Below are 20,848 nucleotides of genomic sequence, written 5' to 3' on the forward strand. Positions count from 1 at the left end.
AGCTTTCAACATTCTCCACTGGTTGCCCGGCTACCGTGAAACTGGAAGGAGTCACCGTGTTTACATCCAACGATTTGGTTTTGTTGACGTTGATGACTAAACCTGCCAAAGAGGAGCGCTCGGCAAGATCGTTGAGCTTACTTTGCAAATCAGAGCGCCGTTGAGCGAGGAGTGCAACGTCGTCAGCCAATTCGAAGTCGTTTAGGTGCTCCACGGTTATAGGCTGCCAAAACAGCTTGCGGTTTGGTTCACGGTCAATCGCACCTACCAGAATCTCGTCGATTACGATGAGGAACAGTAACGGTGATAGAATACATCCTTGCCTCACACCAGCTACGACCCGGATAGGGTCGGGCAAGTCCCCATTGTGCAGCACTCTACACGAAAAGATCTCGTATTGTGCCTCGCTGAGGCCGATGATTTTCTCAGGAACCCTTTTGCGTCTCAGGGCGCCCCACATATTCTCGTGATTGAGACGGTCGAAAGCTTTTTCGTAGTCAATGAATACCAAGTGAAGGGACTCTTGGAATTCGTTGACCTGCTCCAGAATGATACGGATTGTGACAACATGGTCCACACAAGGTCTGCCGCCGGACAGTCGCATCGATCTTCTCCTGAATCCGGGCTAGGGGAACTTTGCATAGAACTTTGAGAACGGTACACAGCAACATAATGCCTCGCCAGTTATCGCATACAGTCAGGTCACCCTTTCTGGGTACCTTCACTAAGATACCTTGCATCCAGTCGACCGGGAAAGTTGCGGTGTCCCAGGTATTACGAGATAAACGATGCAGAAGTTGAGCGGATGTCATGGGGTCAGCTTTGAGCATCTCGGCTGATATGCGATCGACCCCTGGGGCTTTATTCGATTTCATGCTTTGGATGGCTGTTTGAATCTCTAGCAGTAATGGAGCTTCGGTATTGACGCGTGTTATACGTCGGATCCTAGCCAGGCCACGCCGAAAAAGTTGTTCGAAGTGCTCGAACCAGTGTTTCAGCTGGTCAGTTAGGTCGGTCAATAACTGATCATTCGCGTCTTTCACAGGCATCGTTGCATTCGTCTTCGCTCCGCTTAAGCGTCGTGAGATATCGTAGAAGAGGCAAATGTCCCCGGTTGCGGCGGCTCTCTCTCCTTCGTCGGCTAGAGAGTCTGCCTACGCTCGCTTGTCCCGTCGACATGAGCGTTTTACTTCCTTCTCAAGAGCCGAGTATCGTTGACGGGCTAAGACTTTGGCTCCTCTGGTTTTTGATCGCTCTATCGCGGCTTTGGCTTCTCTTCGCTCCTCTATCTTCCTCCAGGTCTCATCGGTGATCCATTGTTTTTTCTGGGTGCGCAGTTCGCCCAGATTATTCTCGCTGGTGACGATGAAGGTATTCTCGATGGCGGTCCATTGGTCTTCCACGCTACCACCTTCCGGAATATCTCCAGTTCGTCAGCGAAGGACCGTTTCACCGTGGCATCTTCCAGTCGGCGTGTGTTGAACCGTCGTCCAACTCTCTCCTTCTGCCGACGTATGCGCGCAATGCGCAGGCGTATTTCGCCGATGAAGAGGTGATGATCTTATGCGATATCGGCACTACGTTTATTCCGTACATCATCGCTCATTGTTCGAGTTGTCGGATCCGATCTTCGCATTGAAGTCGCCCAAACAGATCTTGATATCACCCTTCGGAATTCTATCTACGACGGCATTGAGTTGACTCTTCTCTTTGTCTTGAAGATCGGCAGCATCGGTTGGCGCATAACATTGGATTATTTGTATTTGTATTTGTATTTGACCCGTGTTCTAAATCTGGCAACGATTATCCTTTCACTTATAGGTTCCCACTTTATTAGCGCAGAGTGTGCCTGAGCGCTTAGTACAAAGCCAACTCCGCGATGCCGGGGAGCGTGTTCACCTCGTAAGAGTATAGCAGAACTTGTCCCGACGGCGTTCTGTGTTCTCCAAAGTTTGGCCAACGGACTTCACCCAGTCCCAAGATCTCAAGCTTCATGCGGCGTGCCTCATTGGAGGGTTGTGCCAATTTACCCTGCTGGGCTAGGGTTAAAACGTTCCATGTCCCTATTCGTGTCCGTTGTTTCGCCCCAAGAGTAGTCGCCGTAAAATCAGTCCGTATTCTTTCGTTATCAGATTTTCGAACAAATTGATGTTTCATACTCAGTAGAGTGGGGCGTCGTGGTCATTTTTTCAAATCAATGGTTTTTCGAAGCCATTCTGGGTCCTGAACAACTGTGCAGAATTTGGGACCGATTGGTTGCTTCCTCGCTTTCCGCATCGCGTTTGAAGTTTGTATGTTATTGCAACCTCCTGGCATAGGGTTTCTTGTTCAGCGTTCAGTCATGTCGTCATTCCTGGCCATAATGCAGAAGACCGAGCCTGCGGTCCTCGCGTCCGGGCCGTGGTTTGACGGGCGGTGCGTCCGCGTGGCGTGCGGTCCGAACGTGCGCCCGTGCACAATGGTAGCGCCGCGGGTGCGGGATCCAGCCAGGCCCTCGCCATCCCTTCACGGGGGTGGTGGGGTCCGGTCCCCGCCCGGCTAAACGGTGTTGCCGGCGTGTGCGTAAGCGCACCAGTAGAGTCCCACTACGGCCTCATCCGTCCCGCGCCGGGTGCGGCCGTGGCGCCGATGACAGTAAGACATCTGGATACTCCAAGTCATGGACAGTGCCACGTGCGGAGTTTGACTGGGGCGGTACAACTTCAAAACAATAACGGAGGTGTCCAAAGGTCAGCTCAGTGTGGACAGAAACCACACGCTGAGCATAAGGACAAAAGCTGGCTTGATCTTGATGTTCAGTACATATTGAGACAACGAAAGCTAGGCCTCACGATCCTTTTGGTTTAAAGAGTTTTTAGCAAGAGGTGTCAGAAAAGTTACCACAGGGATAACTGGCTTGTGGCTGCCAACTGGAACGTGAGCTGGGTTTAGACCGTCGTGAGACAGGTTAGTTTTCCCCTTCTGGTGTGCGAATGGAAAACATGGCGCGCGCTATCTTAACGGAAATGCTGTTCAGTACGGTAGAAACCACAGCTTCGAACCACTGGCTCAATACTAGTTCGACCGGACTTTGGTATAACGCTACGTTCGTTGGATTATGCCGTAACCAAACCGAGCTGATAGTGTCCCCCATAGGTGACCGGCGATCATGTGGCAGAGAAACCTACAAGACCTGCTAGCGTGATCTCACGCTGGCATTTTATTTAATGCAAATACGCAGACAAAGCCCTCGCGCGCGATGCCATACAGCAAGTATTCTGCGATACTGGAACTCTGGTGGCACTGCTCAGCATTCATTGTATGGGCTGAAATCCCCATACAAACTTCAAATCAAATGCGCCAGCTTATGCAACAAGCGATTGAGCTGAAATTTTCAGAGATTGATTTTCTCACCAAAACACACAATCCTAGGGGTGCCCCGTGGAATTCGACAACTTTTTGTTTCCTGGGACAGTCTATTCTCCATATATGTTTTCCATATAAACTTTCCAAACGTCGACGTTTTTGCCTTTCTCGTACAACTAAGTTGTACCGAAAGGCTATCATTTCACTCCGAAAACGAACTTTTTATAGAAGCCTCTGAGACCCATAGTGTTATATACCAATCGACTCAGCTTGACGAACTGAGCACATGTCTGTCTGTCCGTGTGTATGTATGTGTGTATGTGTGTGTGTATGTGTGTGCACAAAAGCTATAAAAAACATTAGACAACTTTTCGTATAGTAATCCTTAACCGATTTTCTCGCAACAAGTTTCATTCGACAGGGTACAAAGCCTTGTTGATCACTATTGAATTTTATAACGATCGGTCATTGCGTTTAAAAGTTATGAAGAAAATGGGACATCGGACCATATAAACCCCACGTAAGGTTAATGTCTTAACTAAGGAGAAAGGCACTACCAACGCTAGGTGGATTAATTTGGGTTTTTTTTTTCAAAATACTAATTTGAGCCAACCTACTGTACACCAAAATAGTACGCTAGAATGAAGATACATTTCGTTTCTTCGTGTGCATTTTTAAAAGGACAAGGCTGATACAATCGAGTGTGATTATCACGATTTTCTTTTTATTGACAAAATAATGTCCAATTTTGGATCTGAGACGAAAATCAATTGGACATCATCAAATTATAGTCCAACAAGCTTATACACCGATACCAAAATTTTAAGATTACTCATCTCCTAAAATGTGAACAATGATATTTATTTGTTTATTTTCACTGTTATGAATCTCCACCAAGTTACAAAATGACTATAATTACAAGAAATCGGAATAAAGAAGTAGAGTATCTCAAATACTTCCACACAGTTATCAATTGCCCAATTTACTGAAACTGATGCCAGCCGGAGACGCTGAAAATCTCCTTTATAAAAACAAAAAAAAAACTGATGCCGGTTTATTAGAAACTTAAAAATAGCTTACAACCTTACATTATATTTTAGAATATCGCACCAATTGTGGAAATATGATGTGTTTTTTTAATGAAACACGAACATACCCCAGCTGACGCAATCCCCAAACGGATCGGGATGTGTTCGCACACATTGTGAAAATGGAGTTTTTCATTTGAATTTGGATCAGGCTCCCCTTTCGACATAGCCCGCTTTTTGTTTTATTGATGAGAACCGAAAAGCCCCTCTCGCCTGTCTTCTGATGCCGCGGCTAGTTTCAGCAGTTCATTTGAGGAAGATCGACCACAGCCGAAGTCGCCCGACACAGGAGCAACTGACGGTCAGGTAAACATAATAATGTCGGCGCGCTCAACATCTGCCCCCATAAAGAAACGTTTTTCTCCTTCTGTTCTCCATTGTCCGTTTTTATTATGGTTGCAGGCTGCTGGCGCGGATGGGCTGGGACTGAGCGGATGACGAAATGGTGGGTTTGGTGCAAGGCTTGAGGGATGTGCTGAGGGCCTTAGATAAGCGGGCTTAACCCTTCCTTGGCCGTCCCCGGCAGCATGTAAAGAAGCTAAGCTTCTGCCTCCCAAAGGGTTCGCCAATTTTTCGGGTTATGGACACAAGCACCATGGTGCTGCTGCTGTGCTCCTTTTACTCCTGCACGCCAAATATTATAGATGGATGGGATATAACTCTTTGCCGCACCTGTTTCTCCTGCTGGCTTTGTGTAATCCGTTCGATCTTTTATGCCATGTCCACTAGACTGGCCCAGCTCAGTTTTTATTTGTTTGACCTGTGATGTACAAAAAAGGCACAGCATATAAATTTGTAAATAATATGTGAGAACTATTTAGGCCAATTCTGATATATATCAGGTATTTGTGGTTAAACATGTTCATGTGAAATACAAATTGCAAACAAGTACAACCGGATTTGTTTTTTCATAATTATCTTTTTTATTTTTCTCATAATTTTATTATTATTACCTTTTACTCTGTAGAGGACATAATTTTATAGAAATATTTGCAATTGGCTTACAGGAAAACATGTCAGTACGACAGAGGCTTGGTAAGAAGCAAAAAGAAATGATTCGATAAATTGATATGCATAGTGAAGTTCTTATACATAATCTATGCTATTATATACTATCATGAATCGCATATTTGTCCCATATTTCCCCAGCAAAGATAAGACAGATCAAATAGATCAAACAAAAAGTTCAGAAATTTGATTTCTATCCAGCATCCGGGTGTTGTTTCATCAGACTCTTTTAGGTGCTTTTCAACCGCACTCCTAGGAGCTTTTACTCCAATCCAATGTTGCGTTGTGTATTCTAGTAGAGATGGTGGTGGTGATCAATTATTGGATTGTTGTAAAACCAGCGGAATTAGCTGCACTCGATAGAACAAACAACTGAATTCTCTTTTTAACTTTCTTATGTGAATTTAAGATACAAGGTTTTGGATATTCAACTAATTTGGAGACAATATCTTCCGCATCTTCAAAGCAAGATCATGCTGAGGGTGGTTGGGTTCGATTCCCGATCCGGTCTAGGAAATTAATTCCCCCGAAAGCTTCTCCAGGAATTTCTCCGAAAGTGTCCCCAGGCAATCTTCTGGTAATTCCTTCAAAAATTCTTTTGGAAGATCCTCTGAGAATTTCTCTTTCAGGAAGTTTGCTCGGGAAAACCCCGAAAAATCATGTAACTTCTTAAATAATTACCCATAGAATTTCTCCGGAAATTCTATCTGGAGTTCCTCCAAAAACTCCTCCAAGAACACTTCATAAGTTACTTCGCATACTCTGCAGAAAATACCATGAGGAGTGTTCAGAAATATCTTTTGAATTTCTTCCGAAATTCACATGGAACCCCTCCCGGGGATTCTTCGGTGAAATTGTTCAGGAAATCTTGAAGAACTTTTGAAGAAAATTTTTCCAGAAATTGACCCGGAAATACCTACCCGGGAAATCGTTCACAAATAAATTCTTAGATTCTTCTGGTATTTGAATCTGAACTGTGCACACTGTTGATTCAGTCTAATCTCCATGACAGGCAGGCAGAGAGACAGCAACCACATTTTCGAACTTATTTAGTGATCTCCGCACTGCAATTTATGTCCGTATGGTTTCCAAAAAGTGAAGAGAAACGAAGAAAAATACAAAGAACCGTGGCCTGCGGTTTTGGTACCTTTCTTCGGGCTCTCGAATTTCGGCGGGGGGATCTTGTAATGTGATCCACAAAGCATGAAGCGAGAACACGAACGGGTAGCTGATGGCACTGTTCGTCCATACAGCTGCACACATTGCATCATCAGTATTTAGGCAAACCAGAAACAGAGCACTCTCAACATTGATTCAACTACCCAGAAGTGATTCGATTTCGTTTTTTTTTTGTTTTGCGATGGAGCATTCCATACGATAGGTTCGTTACATGATGCACTGCGGCTCCATCGGGTTGCAACGAAAGATGCGATGCATTACGACTTCCGGTCATCGGGTTTGTTTCTTGTAAGGGGGGAAATTTTGGCAATTTTACTGCGGAAAAATTAATTCACGGGTAATGGTTCGTTGGGTTATTTGTACAGCTCAGTGCTTGTGAAAAAGTTGAATCATTTGAAAATAAATATTCAAAAAAACAATGAAGATTACTTATAAGGTAGGTGTACCGGTTTTAGCTGAAGTTATCATATCACGATGAATTCGATTTCCACAATGTTTTCTCAATAAACGGCTGATATTCAAACGATACACACACCCCACACACCAAAAAATTATGAATATTACAGGTGATGTATTTCAATAAAATGACACAAAACCACATGACATAAACAGAATCGTATATTTTTCAATGTCAGATGATTTAAAATTACATGTCACGGAACCTAAACACAGCACCCGCTGCAACGCACCTAACGCACCAGCAGATAATGACTTGATGCAGTGAAATACTTGTTCAGTGCAAATCGTGGAACCAGTTGTACTTCGATCATCCCTCTTTCAAGAAACGGAGATAGCTGAGTGGTAGCGTGCCGGGCTCTCACTCAGCGGACTTATGTTCGATTCTCGTTCTGATCAATCAATTTTTTTGTCAATAAAGTTGTGATGTAAAATTAAAGTACCACCTAATTTTACGTCAAAAATGACGCTCGTATATGTCGGTGTCGCAGCACCTAAAATTACATGATTATTTTTAGGTGTGTAGATAGATAGATAGATAGATAGATAGATAGATAGATAGATAGATAGATAGATAGATAGATAGATAGATAGATAGATAGATAGATAGATAGATAGATAGATAGATAGATAGATAGATAGATAGATAGATAGATAGATAGATAGATAGATAGATAGATAGATAGATAGATAGATAGATAGATAGATAGATAGATAGATAGATAAATAGATAGATAGATAGATAGATAGATAGATAGATAGATAGATAGATAGATAGATAGATAGATAGAAGAAGAAAAGAAGAAAGAAGATAGATTAAGATTATTTGGTGCTTCCTCTACCGTACCCTTAGGTAACCCTATTATTTAATTATTAGCGGTCAAGGAGAAGGGCTCGATGATTTATAAATTGAATATGATTTACAATAAGTTGTAATACTCATAATCTCTACTCAAAATACTATATTAAAATAGAAAGAAATTGGCATACATTTTAGAATATACCTTCATTAATGTATTGCCACATCGCTCTGAAAAAGACATCAAATTTAGTGCAAATTGTGTCAACAAAATTCACATTTAACTGCCACATTACAAACACCACATAAATGACCCCAAACGGGAACCCGTAATAGTCAACGATATCCCTCGAGGCCAGATCAATTCGTTTGTACTGCCGAATTGAAATTTATGATTGCCAACAGAGAAGGCCGGTTGGTCCTATTTCCCGTAGAATCAACACCCCACACAGCTGTGCACAGAAACAGAAGCACAGCGCTGCAGTCATAGCCTGAAGCACCCTACCATTTCTCAATAAAAAGCCCCTAACTGAAATCCCAACCGTCGTGAACCGCCAGAACAGCTAAAGTAAAGAGTGGTCAGCATGCTTTCTGCATCGGGGATATCGATTGCAGCAGGTTCGATTGTTGCTACTGTTTTCCCCATTATATTGGTCGTGAAATCAAAGATGAGACACTCGTTACAAGTGAATACGTTTGTCAAAATTAATAATACGTTAATAAAGGGCTTCATTGACATCAAATGTTTGCGAGAAAAACCAGTTGCATAAAAGTGTACCGAACCGTACATACATATCTTCTGGGAACCTGTTATTATAAATCATTTAAATAACCCAACGACAGCCATTGCTGATGGCAATCTTTCCGAATCAGTCAGCCGGAAATTGCCAATTTTTTGTTGTTGTGATAAATATTCGAAGAAAGCAGAATTTCCGAACAGATGCTGTTTAAATACCGATGGCGACAAACATTCGCCAGGTGACAACGGTTGCTTTTGTCGAAGTAAAAGTTTCATCTCTTGAAAACAAATACCCGAACGGACCCATTCAACAATTGGGATGATGAAGGGCCCAGCTTGTGCTTCGATTCGATCTGTTTTTTTTTCATCCTACCTGGTCGATTGTTTTCAAGAAGGATGAACTGAATGCGCGTGTAATTTCATGCCGGCTGATATGCGTCTATGGCAGCTCTCGTGTTCTTCGCTTTCGATCACCTTCACTAATCCTATTTTATCTAGAATTTTGCTTTGAATCTCGGCATCTGGATCATCTAGTGCTGTTGGTACTTCGACAGATTTGAAAATATGTTTGCTTTCCTCATACACCGAAGGATATCGAAAGGCGATAGGATCACTCTCAGAAATGATTTTTTTTTCATAAGAGATCCTGTTTAGCTCGACAGATTACGGTGTATCGTTTTGAATCAAATCCCGAACAGACTCATATTCCGAACACTGATGACATCGCTATTTATCTGAAATATTTCGTTATTATTGCATAAATAATCGATCGAATTTTATCGGCAGGCGTAAAGATAAAGGGCATTATAATTATCCGTCAATGGAATGGCGTTCGGAATTTGAATCAAAATGCTCAGAATTTAAGACACATGAGAGGTGTACAGGACCCATAAAGTAAGTAAAAGCGCATGATGAGAATTTCTGTTAGAAAAATCCGTATTAGCTTTCGGAATCAAATAGTATATTGGTTAGAATTTTCTTTCACTCTTCAGATACTTCTTGATCAAACATTTCGATATTTCTTACAGTAATATCCCGATTTCATCACCCCCCTGGTGAATTTTGGAGTGATAAAACAGGGTATATGATAAAATTGGAAAAACAAATATTTCCAATTTTTTAATTCATTCCACAAATATGAATCATTTTATGCCTTGGAAAGGCCAAATGCGTGAACGGTACCCGTTATTTCTTGTCGAAATTGCTTACAGAATATTTCCCAGGTACTCAGAAGTCGTTCATAATAAACTTCAGGCGGTGAAAGGTATTTCATGAAAAACAATGTTGTTTGTGGTATTATTTACGAAAATAAAAAGAATGACAAAAATTTTTGGGGTGACAAAATAAGGTCGAAAACGTGATAAAATCGGGACGTGATAAAATCGGGTCGAAAACGTGATAAAATCGGGGGTGGACAAAATCGAGGAGTGATAAAATCGGGTCAACAGTGTATTACCAAATTAACATTCGAGATGGACAAAATTTACTTAGCAATTTACTATGCAAGTTGCAGAAAACAGTAATTCTTGGATAAGCTTTGGTGAAAAAAGAACACTGGAGTCTTCATGTAATGTAAAATGTTTAAATTTATACGATTTAAGATGGACTTGATGAACAATTAAATTAGTTATCCAAAAACATCATTGGAAGAAAATTTTTTTATGAAAGTTATCAAAAAATCGATTTTTCTAAAAGATAGAAAATTTGACATTTTCAAAACATACGGGAGACTTGATCCCCATATCGGGGAGAATTGATCCCTTTATGAGCTGAATATATTTAGGTTCTTTCAAGTCTGATGAAAGGCTAAATTGTAATATACCTATATGCCTAATATATGCAATATCGGGATCATGTGTCCAAACTGTGGGGGATCAAGTGTGGCCATGTTGAGTTGCGAGAACTTTGAAACTTGGATTCCGTGAGGAGTGTCCTTAACAACATCTTGCATCAAGTTTCTAACAAATGTTCTTATAAAAAAAACGAACAGTGGGTAATGTCTGTGACCCACCCATGAGGAAAACAGCTGGTATCAGCTACAGTGATATGGCCAAAAGCGTGAAGGTCGGGATAATACCCAAAGACTTTCCCACCGTCCAACTCACTACAGCCCAGCTAGACCTTCTACAAGAAGCACTCCTGCTCAGAGTAGTTCAACAGCGAAACGAGCCAATAAAACCCAAATTCAACAACCTCATCTACAAGTCCGGTTACATGGTTCTAATCTGTAAGGATCAAGAGACTGCTGAGTGGTTAAAGAGAATATCCCCATCCATGAAACCCTGGGAAGGTGCAGAGCTGATGGCAATGGACGAAGTGGCGATTCCACGTCCAGAGATGATCCGAGCATTCTTCCCACAAAGCTCCAGCTATGATGACGACCGAATAAAGGCTCTCATAGAAAGCCAAAATGACATCTCAACAACTAATTGGCGTATTGTGAAACGATCCATTCTGAAAGATATTCATGTTGAATGGATCTTCACAGTAGAGGGTGCGTCGATGGAAAAGTTCAAGAAGTCCAAATACACCCTCAACTACCGATTTGGTGAAATCCAACTAAGGAAGATTACAGATCAACCGACTGCCGCTACCGCCAATCCGACTGGAAGGCCGACCCAAGAACAATCTGAGGAGGCCTCCTGTTCGGGCGAGGTTCGGCTAACTGGAAGGCCGACCCAAGAGAAATCTGAGGAAGCCTCCGGTTCGGGCGAGGTTAGTAAATCTCACCCCAAAAGCACCATAAAGGCTAGTCTGTCCGCCTCTAAAGGAAAAGCTCGAAGCTTACATGCGACCCCCTGCTCTAGTGGTACCAAACCAAAGGTATCTAAACAGGGCAAAGGGGGTGCAAAAAGCGACAGTTTGACTACAGAGGCGAAACTGGCGGGCCAGGTTGCTACAGGGAAGAGAGAAAACCCAAACTGTAACATCAAACGACATCCTGATGATCCGCAACATCCAAAGCCGGACAGTCGTCGTCCGGAAAAAAGCGGGAACCCCGGAAATGGCGACTAAAGTTCTGCAAGTGAACCTCCACCATGCTGAGAGCGCCACGGGTGTGCTCTGTCGGAGGTTTACCAAAGAGAATTTAACCGTGGCCCTCATTCAAGAGCCATGGGTCAATAAATCCAGAATACAAGGTATTCCACAACACTCATGTAAGTTGGTATATGATGACAGCCAGCTTTCTCCTAGAGCGGCTATTTTATTACATAACAACTGTAAATACTTTCCAATTTCAGAATTCATAAAGGGACATCGTAGCGGTCAGGATGGAGGTACCTTCCGCCAGAGGGAGTAGAGAGATCTTGGTGGTCTCGGCATACTTCCCAGGTGACGTGGACGAAATCCCTCCTCCAGAAATAGCTGCGCTCGTAGCCTACAGCCACCGACATAACATCCCCTTCGTCATAGGGTGCGACGCAAATGCACATCACACCGTATGGGGAAGTACAAATATAAACACCAGAGGTGAGTACCTGTTACAGTTTCTCTCTTCCAAGAACATTGACATTTGTAATGTTGGTGACAAGCCCACGTTTGAAAACTCCATTCGTCAGGAAGTTTTGGACTTGACTCTATGTAGTCGGTCTATCTCTGATAAAATAAAAAACTGGCATGTTTCTGAAGAAATATCAATGTCAGACCATAAACACATCATCTTCGAATGGGAAGGGGGTCTAACGATGGAAAAAAACGTTTAAAGATCCTAAGAAAACTGATTGGGAATCCTACTCAGCTATCCTACGATCCGAAGAGTACATCATAGAAAGTCACATCAAGTCCATAACACAATTGGAAGATGCGTCCAAATCCATTAAAAACAAAATCCTTAACGCCTACCAAGAGAGCTGTCCAACTAAATCAACTAGTTCGAGTAGAGACGTTCCATGGTGGAATGAAGAAGCTTAGGAAAACTGCGCGTAGGGAGTTCAACCGTGCTAAGCGAACCGGCGATTGGAGCCTATACAGAAAGGCCCTGACGAACTACAACAAAGAAATAAGGTCAGCCAAACGGAAATCGTGGATTCTAATGTGTGAAAGCATAGAGAATACACCCGTAGTGGCCAGACTCCAAAAACTCTTTCAAAAGACCACTCCAATGGTGTGGGTAGCCTGAAAGACGGATGGTTCGCTCACTGTAGAGCCTAGCGATACACTGAGCGAATTGTTAAAGATCCACCACTCCTGATTCAATCCCTGAGTCGAGCATCGGCGACCAAGGCACTGGAATTGCTGTCTCAGATCCACAAGAGATCCAATCATGGGTTTCTGGATCTAAAAAAGACGCAATAAAGGTTGCAAAGGAAGCTTTCACTCGGGCCAGGGTTGAGAGGGCTGTGAGATCTTTCGAGCCATTTAAGTCTCCTGGCATGGATGGAATATTCCCAGCGTTGATCCAAAAGAGGAGAAAACACTGGTTCCACCCTTGGTTGAGATTTTTAAGGCGAGTCTGATTTTGGGGCACATACCTAACGATTGGCGTCAAATCCGGGCTGTCTTCATTCCGAAGCCAGTCAAGAGAGATAAAACCAACCCCAAAGCATTCAGGCCGATAAGTTTATCCTCTGTAATGCTCAAAATTATGGAAAAGGTACTATGCGAGTACATAAATCACAAATTTATGAAAGCAATGCCTTTGTCAAAAAACCAATTTGCTTATCAAAGTGGAAAATCTACGATCTCGGCACTACATACGGTAGTTCAAAAAATCGAAAAAACACTTAATGCAAAAGAAATTGCTCTTGTAGCATTTCTTGATATTGAGGGCGCATTCGATAACGCTTCTTATTCGTCTATAGGGTCAGCAATGTTGAGGAGAAAATTCGACCAATGCATTGTTACCTGGGTACATGCTATGCTAGCTAATCGGAAAATCTCCTCTGAGCTTAGCGGTTCATACATCACTGTTAAAGCAACAAGGGGGTGTCCGCAAGGCGGAGTGCTTTCTCCTTTGTTGTGGTCACTGGTGGTGGATGAGCTTCTAGACAGCTTAGAGAGAAGAGGCTTCGAAGTGGTTGGATATGCTGATGACGTTATCATTATTGTACGAGGCAAATTCGAAAGTGTTATCGTGGAAAGAATGCAATCTGCCCTAAATCACACTTTTTCCTGGTGTCAAAAGAATCAACTAGGCATAAATCCTACACTAACTTCCATTATCCCTTTCACCAAACGGAGAAAGGTACATCTGAATCCTCTTTTCTTGAATCAAACACAATTAGTTTATTCAAGTGAAGTAAAATATCTAGGTGTCATACTCGACGCAAAGCTTAATTGGAACTCTCATCTCCAATCAGTTGTGCAGAAAGGTCTCAATACACTTTGGGTTTGTCCAAAAACCCTTGGTAAAAGATGGGGCCTAAAACCAAGTATGATCATGTGGATATATAAAACCATTGTCCGTCCCAGGACAACTTACGGTTCCCTTGTCTGGTGGCCTAAAACTAATGAGGCTGCTGCAAGGGCTAAGCTCAACAAAATCCAACGCACCGCTTGCATAGCCATCACCGGTGCAGTTCGTAGTACACCCACTTTGGCCCTAGACGCAATGCTTCACCTGCCCCGGTTAGATCAATTCATAAAGCTGGAAGCGGAAAAAAGTGCTCTAAGGTTAAAGAGAACAAAAACACTGCTGTCGGGAGACCTTACGGGTCACCTCAGCATATTAAATGAATTTGCCATAAATCCCGCAATAGGAATTTGTAGTGACTGGATGGAAACGGTAGTCAATTATGACTTACCTTACGATGTGTTCATTCCTTCCCGCCAGGAGTGGGAAGGAGGTGGACCCAGCGTTCCAACAGGTTCTATAAATTTCTTCACAGATGGTTCGAAAATGAATAATCTGACAGGATCCGGAATCTATGGCCCTACAACAAAAATTTCTGTCCACTTAGGACAATGGCCCACAGGCGGAAATATATGCAATATTAGAATGCGTGTTATTATGCCTGAGGAGAAAGTATAGATTTGCAAAAATATGTATTTTCTCTGACAGCCAAGCGGCACTTAAGTCGCTTAATAACTACACTTGTAACTCAAAGCTAGTGTGGGAATGCATTCTGGCTTTGAAAAACTTATCCATACGCAATCGAGTCTACCTATATTGGATCCCAGGACATACGGGTCTAGAGGGAAACGAGATTGCTGATGAGCTAGCCAGGAATGGATCTAATGAAAGGTTCATTGGCCCTGAGCCTATCTGCGGGATCTCAGACTGCTCTGTAAAAATGGAACTGAACAAATATATGGTCAGTCAAATCACATCAAACTGGAATGCACTTCCCCATACGAGCCAATCCAAAAGGCTCGTAACGATTAACCCCAAGAAAACCCAACAACTATTAGGTCTCAACAAAAGGGATCTCAACATCTACACCGGTCTAATAACTGGACACTGCCCTGCAGATACCATCTACAAAAGATCGGAGCAATCCAAACCTCAAATTGCCGCTTCTGTGACGAGGAGAGAGAAACATCAGAACACATCCTCTGCTATTGCAGTGCACTCACCCAACGTAGGTTCAAAGTTCTCAGCAAGCCCTTTTAGGGCCTGCTGACATATGGATCTTATCCCCAAGGACGTGGTTGGCTTCATAAAGCTAGTCTCGCCAGAATGGGGGAGTCACATACTGTAACTCAGGATCTCTATTCATCAATAATAGATGGTCTTGAGTTCAGTCGATACCAAGGTATCTCAGTGACAAACATGTTACTGAGATAACTTGCGTATTTCTCAGCAAAAGGGTATATCACAATAGTCCCAAAATCTGGACGCAGTGATCTTCACCCGATAAACGAGAAAAAAAAATCATAAGGGTTGTGTACAAGACACGACCGCCCGACGTAAACTACGTGAAACAGTTTGGTGAAATGAAGAATCTAGTGCCATTATCCATGAGTATTACAAAATTACTCTTTGGATTTCTTATGAAATTTACATTTCAAAAGGAACTAATATATTTATGTAATTAAAACAAATTTATTGAATTCTCGAGTTTTGTATAATATGAGTAGTTTAGTTTTGTTTGTTTAAATTCAATTCATTGTTCTTTTTCGAATTTTTCGAAAAATATTCTAAATGAGCTTAACTAAGCTTGGGTATTTCTAAATTTCAATTTATCAGGTTTAATTGCACTTTTTACTGTATATTTTACTACATTCCATTCCATTACTGTATGGGTATTTCCATAAAAACTTTAGAAATGAGGATAACTACCGTCAAATCACTGAAGACGCACACATGTTTATGCAAAGACCACGCGTCAAAGCGCACTCGTGATTTCGCTACTGACGGCATCATTTCGATTGAACTGTCTCCATCTCCATCTTTCGATTGATTGTTAATAATCCGCCTTCCCAATCACAAGCTGCAACAAAATCAAATAAGATCTTGAGAGAATTTCACCTGGCTGCCACTGATGCCATCCATACGAATTCATATTTGTAGCAACTGCTCCCGGGGCGCACTCGTGATTCTGCTACGGACGGCAACATTATGGCGTCGCCAAGTGGTTAATTTGCTCTTTGAACAATATTCGCCTCACCTCTTCCTTTGCATAGGATGGTGGCCCTGAGAAGAACCGATTGATTCGTTCAGCAACTCCACCGATGCTGAGACCGCCGCCCGAGACATTTCTAATGAAATGCCACGCGCGCGGGGGAGAGCAGTTTTCTTATCATCAATAAAGATGGCTCATTAGTCCCGCCTCTTTGTTGTCCGGTATGGCTGCAAATATTGTGTAACCGTCAAACACTCACCAAAGGGGCGTGGCTACAGATTCAACTTTATTGATTACAAGAAAGCAGCTCTCCCGCGCGCGCGAGCCTTTTCGTTCGAGATGTCGCGAAGAGCAGACTGTGGTTCCACCTTCGGCATCGGCGGAGCTCCTACCGGAAATTTTATTCCCGGCGATGGTGTGGGTCGCGCGGTCGTCGTCATTAATATTAGCAGCGCTCAGATTAAATTTTCTTGTATGAAGTAGGGGGAATGACGGCTTTGGCAGGTTTTGTTCTATTATTGGTGGGGGGGGGGATGGGGGTTTGACCAAATTTTATGAAATTTGGCCACAATATTATTTGATATGCAAAGAATGTTTAGGCCAAATTTGAGCATAATTAGTTACAGAAAAACCCTCTGACAATAATAGAACAAAACCTGCCAAAGCCGTAATTTCCCCTACTAACGATTGGCTACCATCAATGAAAGTAGCTCTCAAGTCACAACTTGAGGAGAGATGAATTTTGATCAAAGTAAAACTTAATTGCTTGGTGATGGCAGATTGTTTTCCGTCGGTAGTAGAATCAAGAGATCCCGATTCAGAGAAAGACATATAATTTTAGTAGGTAGTCATCCATGCGAATACATTTTTGCAGCTTCTCCGTTTGACGCGCGCTCGTGATTCTACATACATACAGAAAACATACGATGAATCAATTCATCCATGAGTTTTTAGGTGCTGAAATGCCACGCGCGCGCCGGAGAGCAGTTTTCTTATAATCAATAAAGATGGCTCATTAGTCCCGCCTCTTTGTTCTCCGGTATGACTGCAAATATTGTGTAGCCGTCACACACCCCCCAAAGGGGCGTGGCTACAGGTTCAACTTTATTGATTACAAGAAAGCAGCTTTTCCGCGCGCGCGAGCCATTTCGTTCGAGATGTCGCGGAGAGCAGACCGTGGTACCACCTTCGGCATCGGCGGAGCTCCTACCGGAAATTTTATTCCGGCGATGGTGTGGGTCGCCCGGTCGTCGTCATCAACATTAGCAGCGCTCAGATTAAATTTTCTTGTATGAAATAGGGGGAATGACGGCTTTGGCAGGTTTTGTTCTATTATTGTCAGGGGGGTTTTTGTTGACCAAATTTTATTAAATTTGGCCATAATATTCTTTGATATGCTATGATATGATATGATATTTGATATGAAGTACTAACGATCGGCTACCATCAATAAAAGTGGCTCTTGGGAGCGTCCACAAATTACGTAACGCTTAGAGGGGGGAGGGGGGTTGGGCGAACTGTGACGACCCATACATAATTTTTAGATGCTTCATACAAAAAGTGTGACATAGGGGGGATGGGGGTTGAAAATGCCCACTTTTTGCGTTACGTAATTAAAGGATCTTCCCTTAAGGTGACTCGGGGAGGCAGTACACACCGTGTTATTTTTCCTATCTTTTGTCTTTTTCTAACATTGTCACCTCGTAATTTTGGAGTGGCGTATTTCGGTTTTCAGTTGTTTGATGTAACTGTAAATGTATCAGCATGTAGATTGCGAGTAAGCACGCGCCGGTGATACTTTTTCAAAATCATTTTTGTTGTAAGAAAAAAAATTAAGCATTAATGATAAGTTTGCGTTTCCAAATGTTGCGTTATCTCATATCGTCGACGGAAGTCTCCGATATTATATGATTACAGCATAAATGGTCAACAAATTGAACGTGTGGATAAACTGAAGGATCTTGGAGTGTTGTTGGATTACCAACTAACATTTAAGCTGCATGTCAACTAGGATTCATCCTCAAGATTGCTAAAGAGTTTAACGACCCAATATGCCTGCGCGCCCTATACTGTTCTTTGGTCAGATCCATTTTGGAATTTGCGTCGGTGGTGTGGTCTCCTTATGAAACATTATGGATCACGAGAATAGAAGCGGTACAAAGAAAATTTGTTCGACATGCATTGAGGAATCTGCCGTGGCGTGACCCGTTAAATTTGCCTCCTTATGAACACCGTTGTGCCTTACTAGGAATTGAACCACTACATGTACGTCGTAAAACTAACCGGGCAGTTTATGGCGCCAAATTAATACATAGTGAAGTCGACTGCCCTGCTCTGCTGGAACGTGTTCGTTTGTATGCCCCTGAACGTATCCTTCGATCGAGGCAACTGATACAACTATCAGCTAGGAACACTATTTATGGAGCCAATGACCCAATCAACTCTATTTGCAGAGCATTTCGAGAAGCATATTCTTTATTTGACTTTAATTTATCTACGGAAGCATTTCGACAACGTTTGCGTACATCACGTATATTCAATTAATTGTTTAGTATAATTTAATTAAGTATAATACATTAAGACCATGATGTCAGATGGATACAACAATAAATCTATATATAATCTATAGTATCAATAGAATTGGCAAATTGCTGAAGGGTTTCCGAATCGATTGATAAGCAAATGTCGAAAATCCATCGAAAGATAAAGACGCTATAAGCATTTGAAATCTATCCTAATTTTTGTGACAGTCTCGAATTTGGAAATTTCCGTTTTAAACCCTGTATTTGAGTCTTCCCCTTAGACGAAGTTTTCGTCAAAAAATCTGTAGCAAACATCAATACTGACGCCATACAATTTTCTTCAGTCATAATGCGAATCAATTGTTTGCATGGTCTCCTTCCGATACTTACTTGGGATTCAACTACCGACGTTAGCGTTGCGCTTTGAATAAAGTTCATCTCGGAACCGATTTCTTTTTCAATCATCAACAGAAAAAATAAAAAATTAGAGTCTCGCGGGAAAATTTCATGTTGTGCCGACAACATCCAAATCGTTGCAAACGCCACATTAGTGAATAAATTGCTGTAGCAATCTTCCGTTGACAGCCTATGCTCGGACCGGCACTAATGCTATGATTCCGCTACCGATGCCAAACAATTATGCTTTGTTCTATGAAGAAAGTGCGTCTAATATCAACATTCTCAATCACTTAAATCATATAACTCCGAATTACGCTTGAAAATTTCACCGAAGAATTTTCCAGTTCCTAACGGTTGCACTTTAGGAAAATTATTTCAACTTAACCTTCCTCCCAAATATAATGATGCTCCTGAAAAGAACCGATTAATTGCCACCTATGTGCCTTATCATCAGCCACTGGGCTGCGCGACCGCCATCCGATGATTCGGCTCAATTTTGTATTATTTTGTCACTTTTTAACTAACGATAGTTTTATATGACATTTAAACTAAATAGAATACAAACTCCTCGTTTTGACTTGTATTTTTAAACATTTGTTTTTTAACAGAGCAGAGATTGGAAAGATCATGTTTCATATAAATCAAAGCTGATGAACACTCACACTCGATGTAAGTTTGAATTATCAATTGATAAAAACTCATCAGCGAATAAGAATCGTTCAAAAATCGTATCTTAGTTTCAAGCATTTATCGTTAGTATTACGTTTTGAACTAATAGAAAGAAATCCTGTCGCAGAGCCATAACACGGAACAATATTTAACGGTACTGTTGACAGTGTTGACATTTAGTTGGTATTAATTATAGGTTTATATTCGAATGATAATTTTGTGTTTATTATAGTTTGATGAGAAGTTATAGTCGGTGATAACTTGCAGTACTGTTCTCATCTGGAAAAATCTCAAATGAAAATCGCAATCATTCCTATCGTCAGAGAATGATTAACAAAAGTAAATTTACTTTTCTAATGCTGTGTTAAAAATCTGTACCAATCTGTACTTTTTGGTAAAAATCTGTAATCTGTACCGTACAGAATCTGTACCAAAATTTGTTAAAAAATCTGTACCTTTCCAGATAAATCTGTACTTGTGGCAACACTGCCTGGTCCGCTCGCCGTGACATCCAGAATGAAAATGACGCGCGCACGCAAAACACGGGGCTTTATATACACAGGGAAAACGAAGCAGTGGATCAAAAGGCCCGTACCTTACTGCAATCTGATGTCCGTGTTGGGAATTATGAACGGAATTGAATTTTTCACCCGGTTTGGAAAGAAACAACATTTTCAATAGTTTAACGTTGATAATCAATAGTATCAATATAATTGGCAAATTTCTGGAGAGTTTCTGAATCGATTGATAAGCAAATGTCGAAAATCCATCGAAAGATAAAGACGCTATTAGCGTTTGAAATCTATTTAGTGACGGTCTCGAATTTGTAAATTTCGGTTTTACACCCTGTATTTGAGTCTTCCCCTTAGACGTAGTTTTCGTCAAAAATGTCTGTGACATAACCGCTAAGTGGACGTAGGACTTGACTTGACCATGTCCAAATTTCCTTGGTAATATCTTCTCATCAAACCAAGAAATCAAATCTACCTCGAACAAGAATCATCATTCAGGAAGTATCTCTCCGGTCACGGAATATTAGCCTCGACAGTGGCAACCTTCCCACTGAAGGACTGCCTGAAATAAGCCACAAGTTGTCCCAGCAGGGGATGTAGACTGTATCTCAGCCCTTCCATTGAAGG

Source organism: Armigeres subalbatus, chromosome 3 (assembly GCF_024139115.2).
Source record: "Armigeres subalbatus isolate Guangzhou_Male chromosome 3, GZ_Asu_2, whole genome shotgun sequence".
Classification (NCBI taxonomy): Eukaryota; Metazoa; Arthropoda; class Insecta; order Diptera; family Culicidae; genus Armigeres; species Armigeres subalbatus.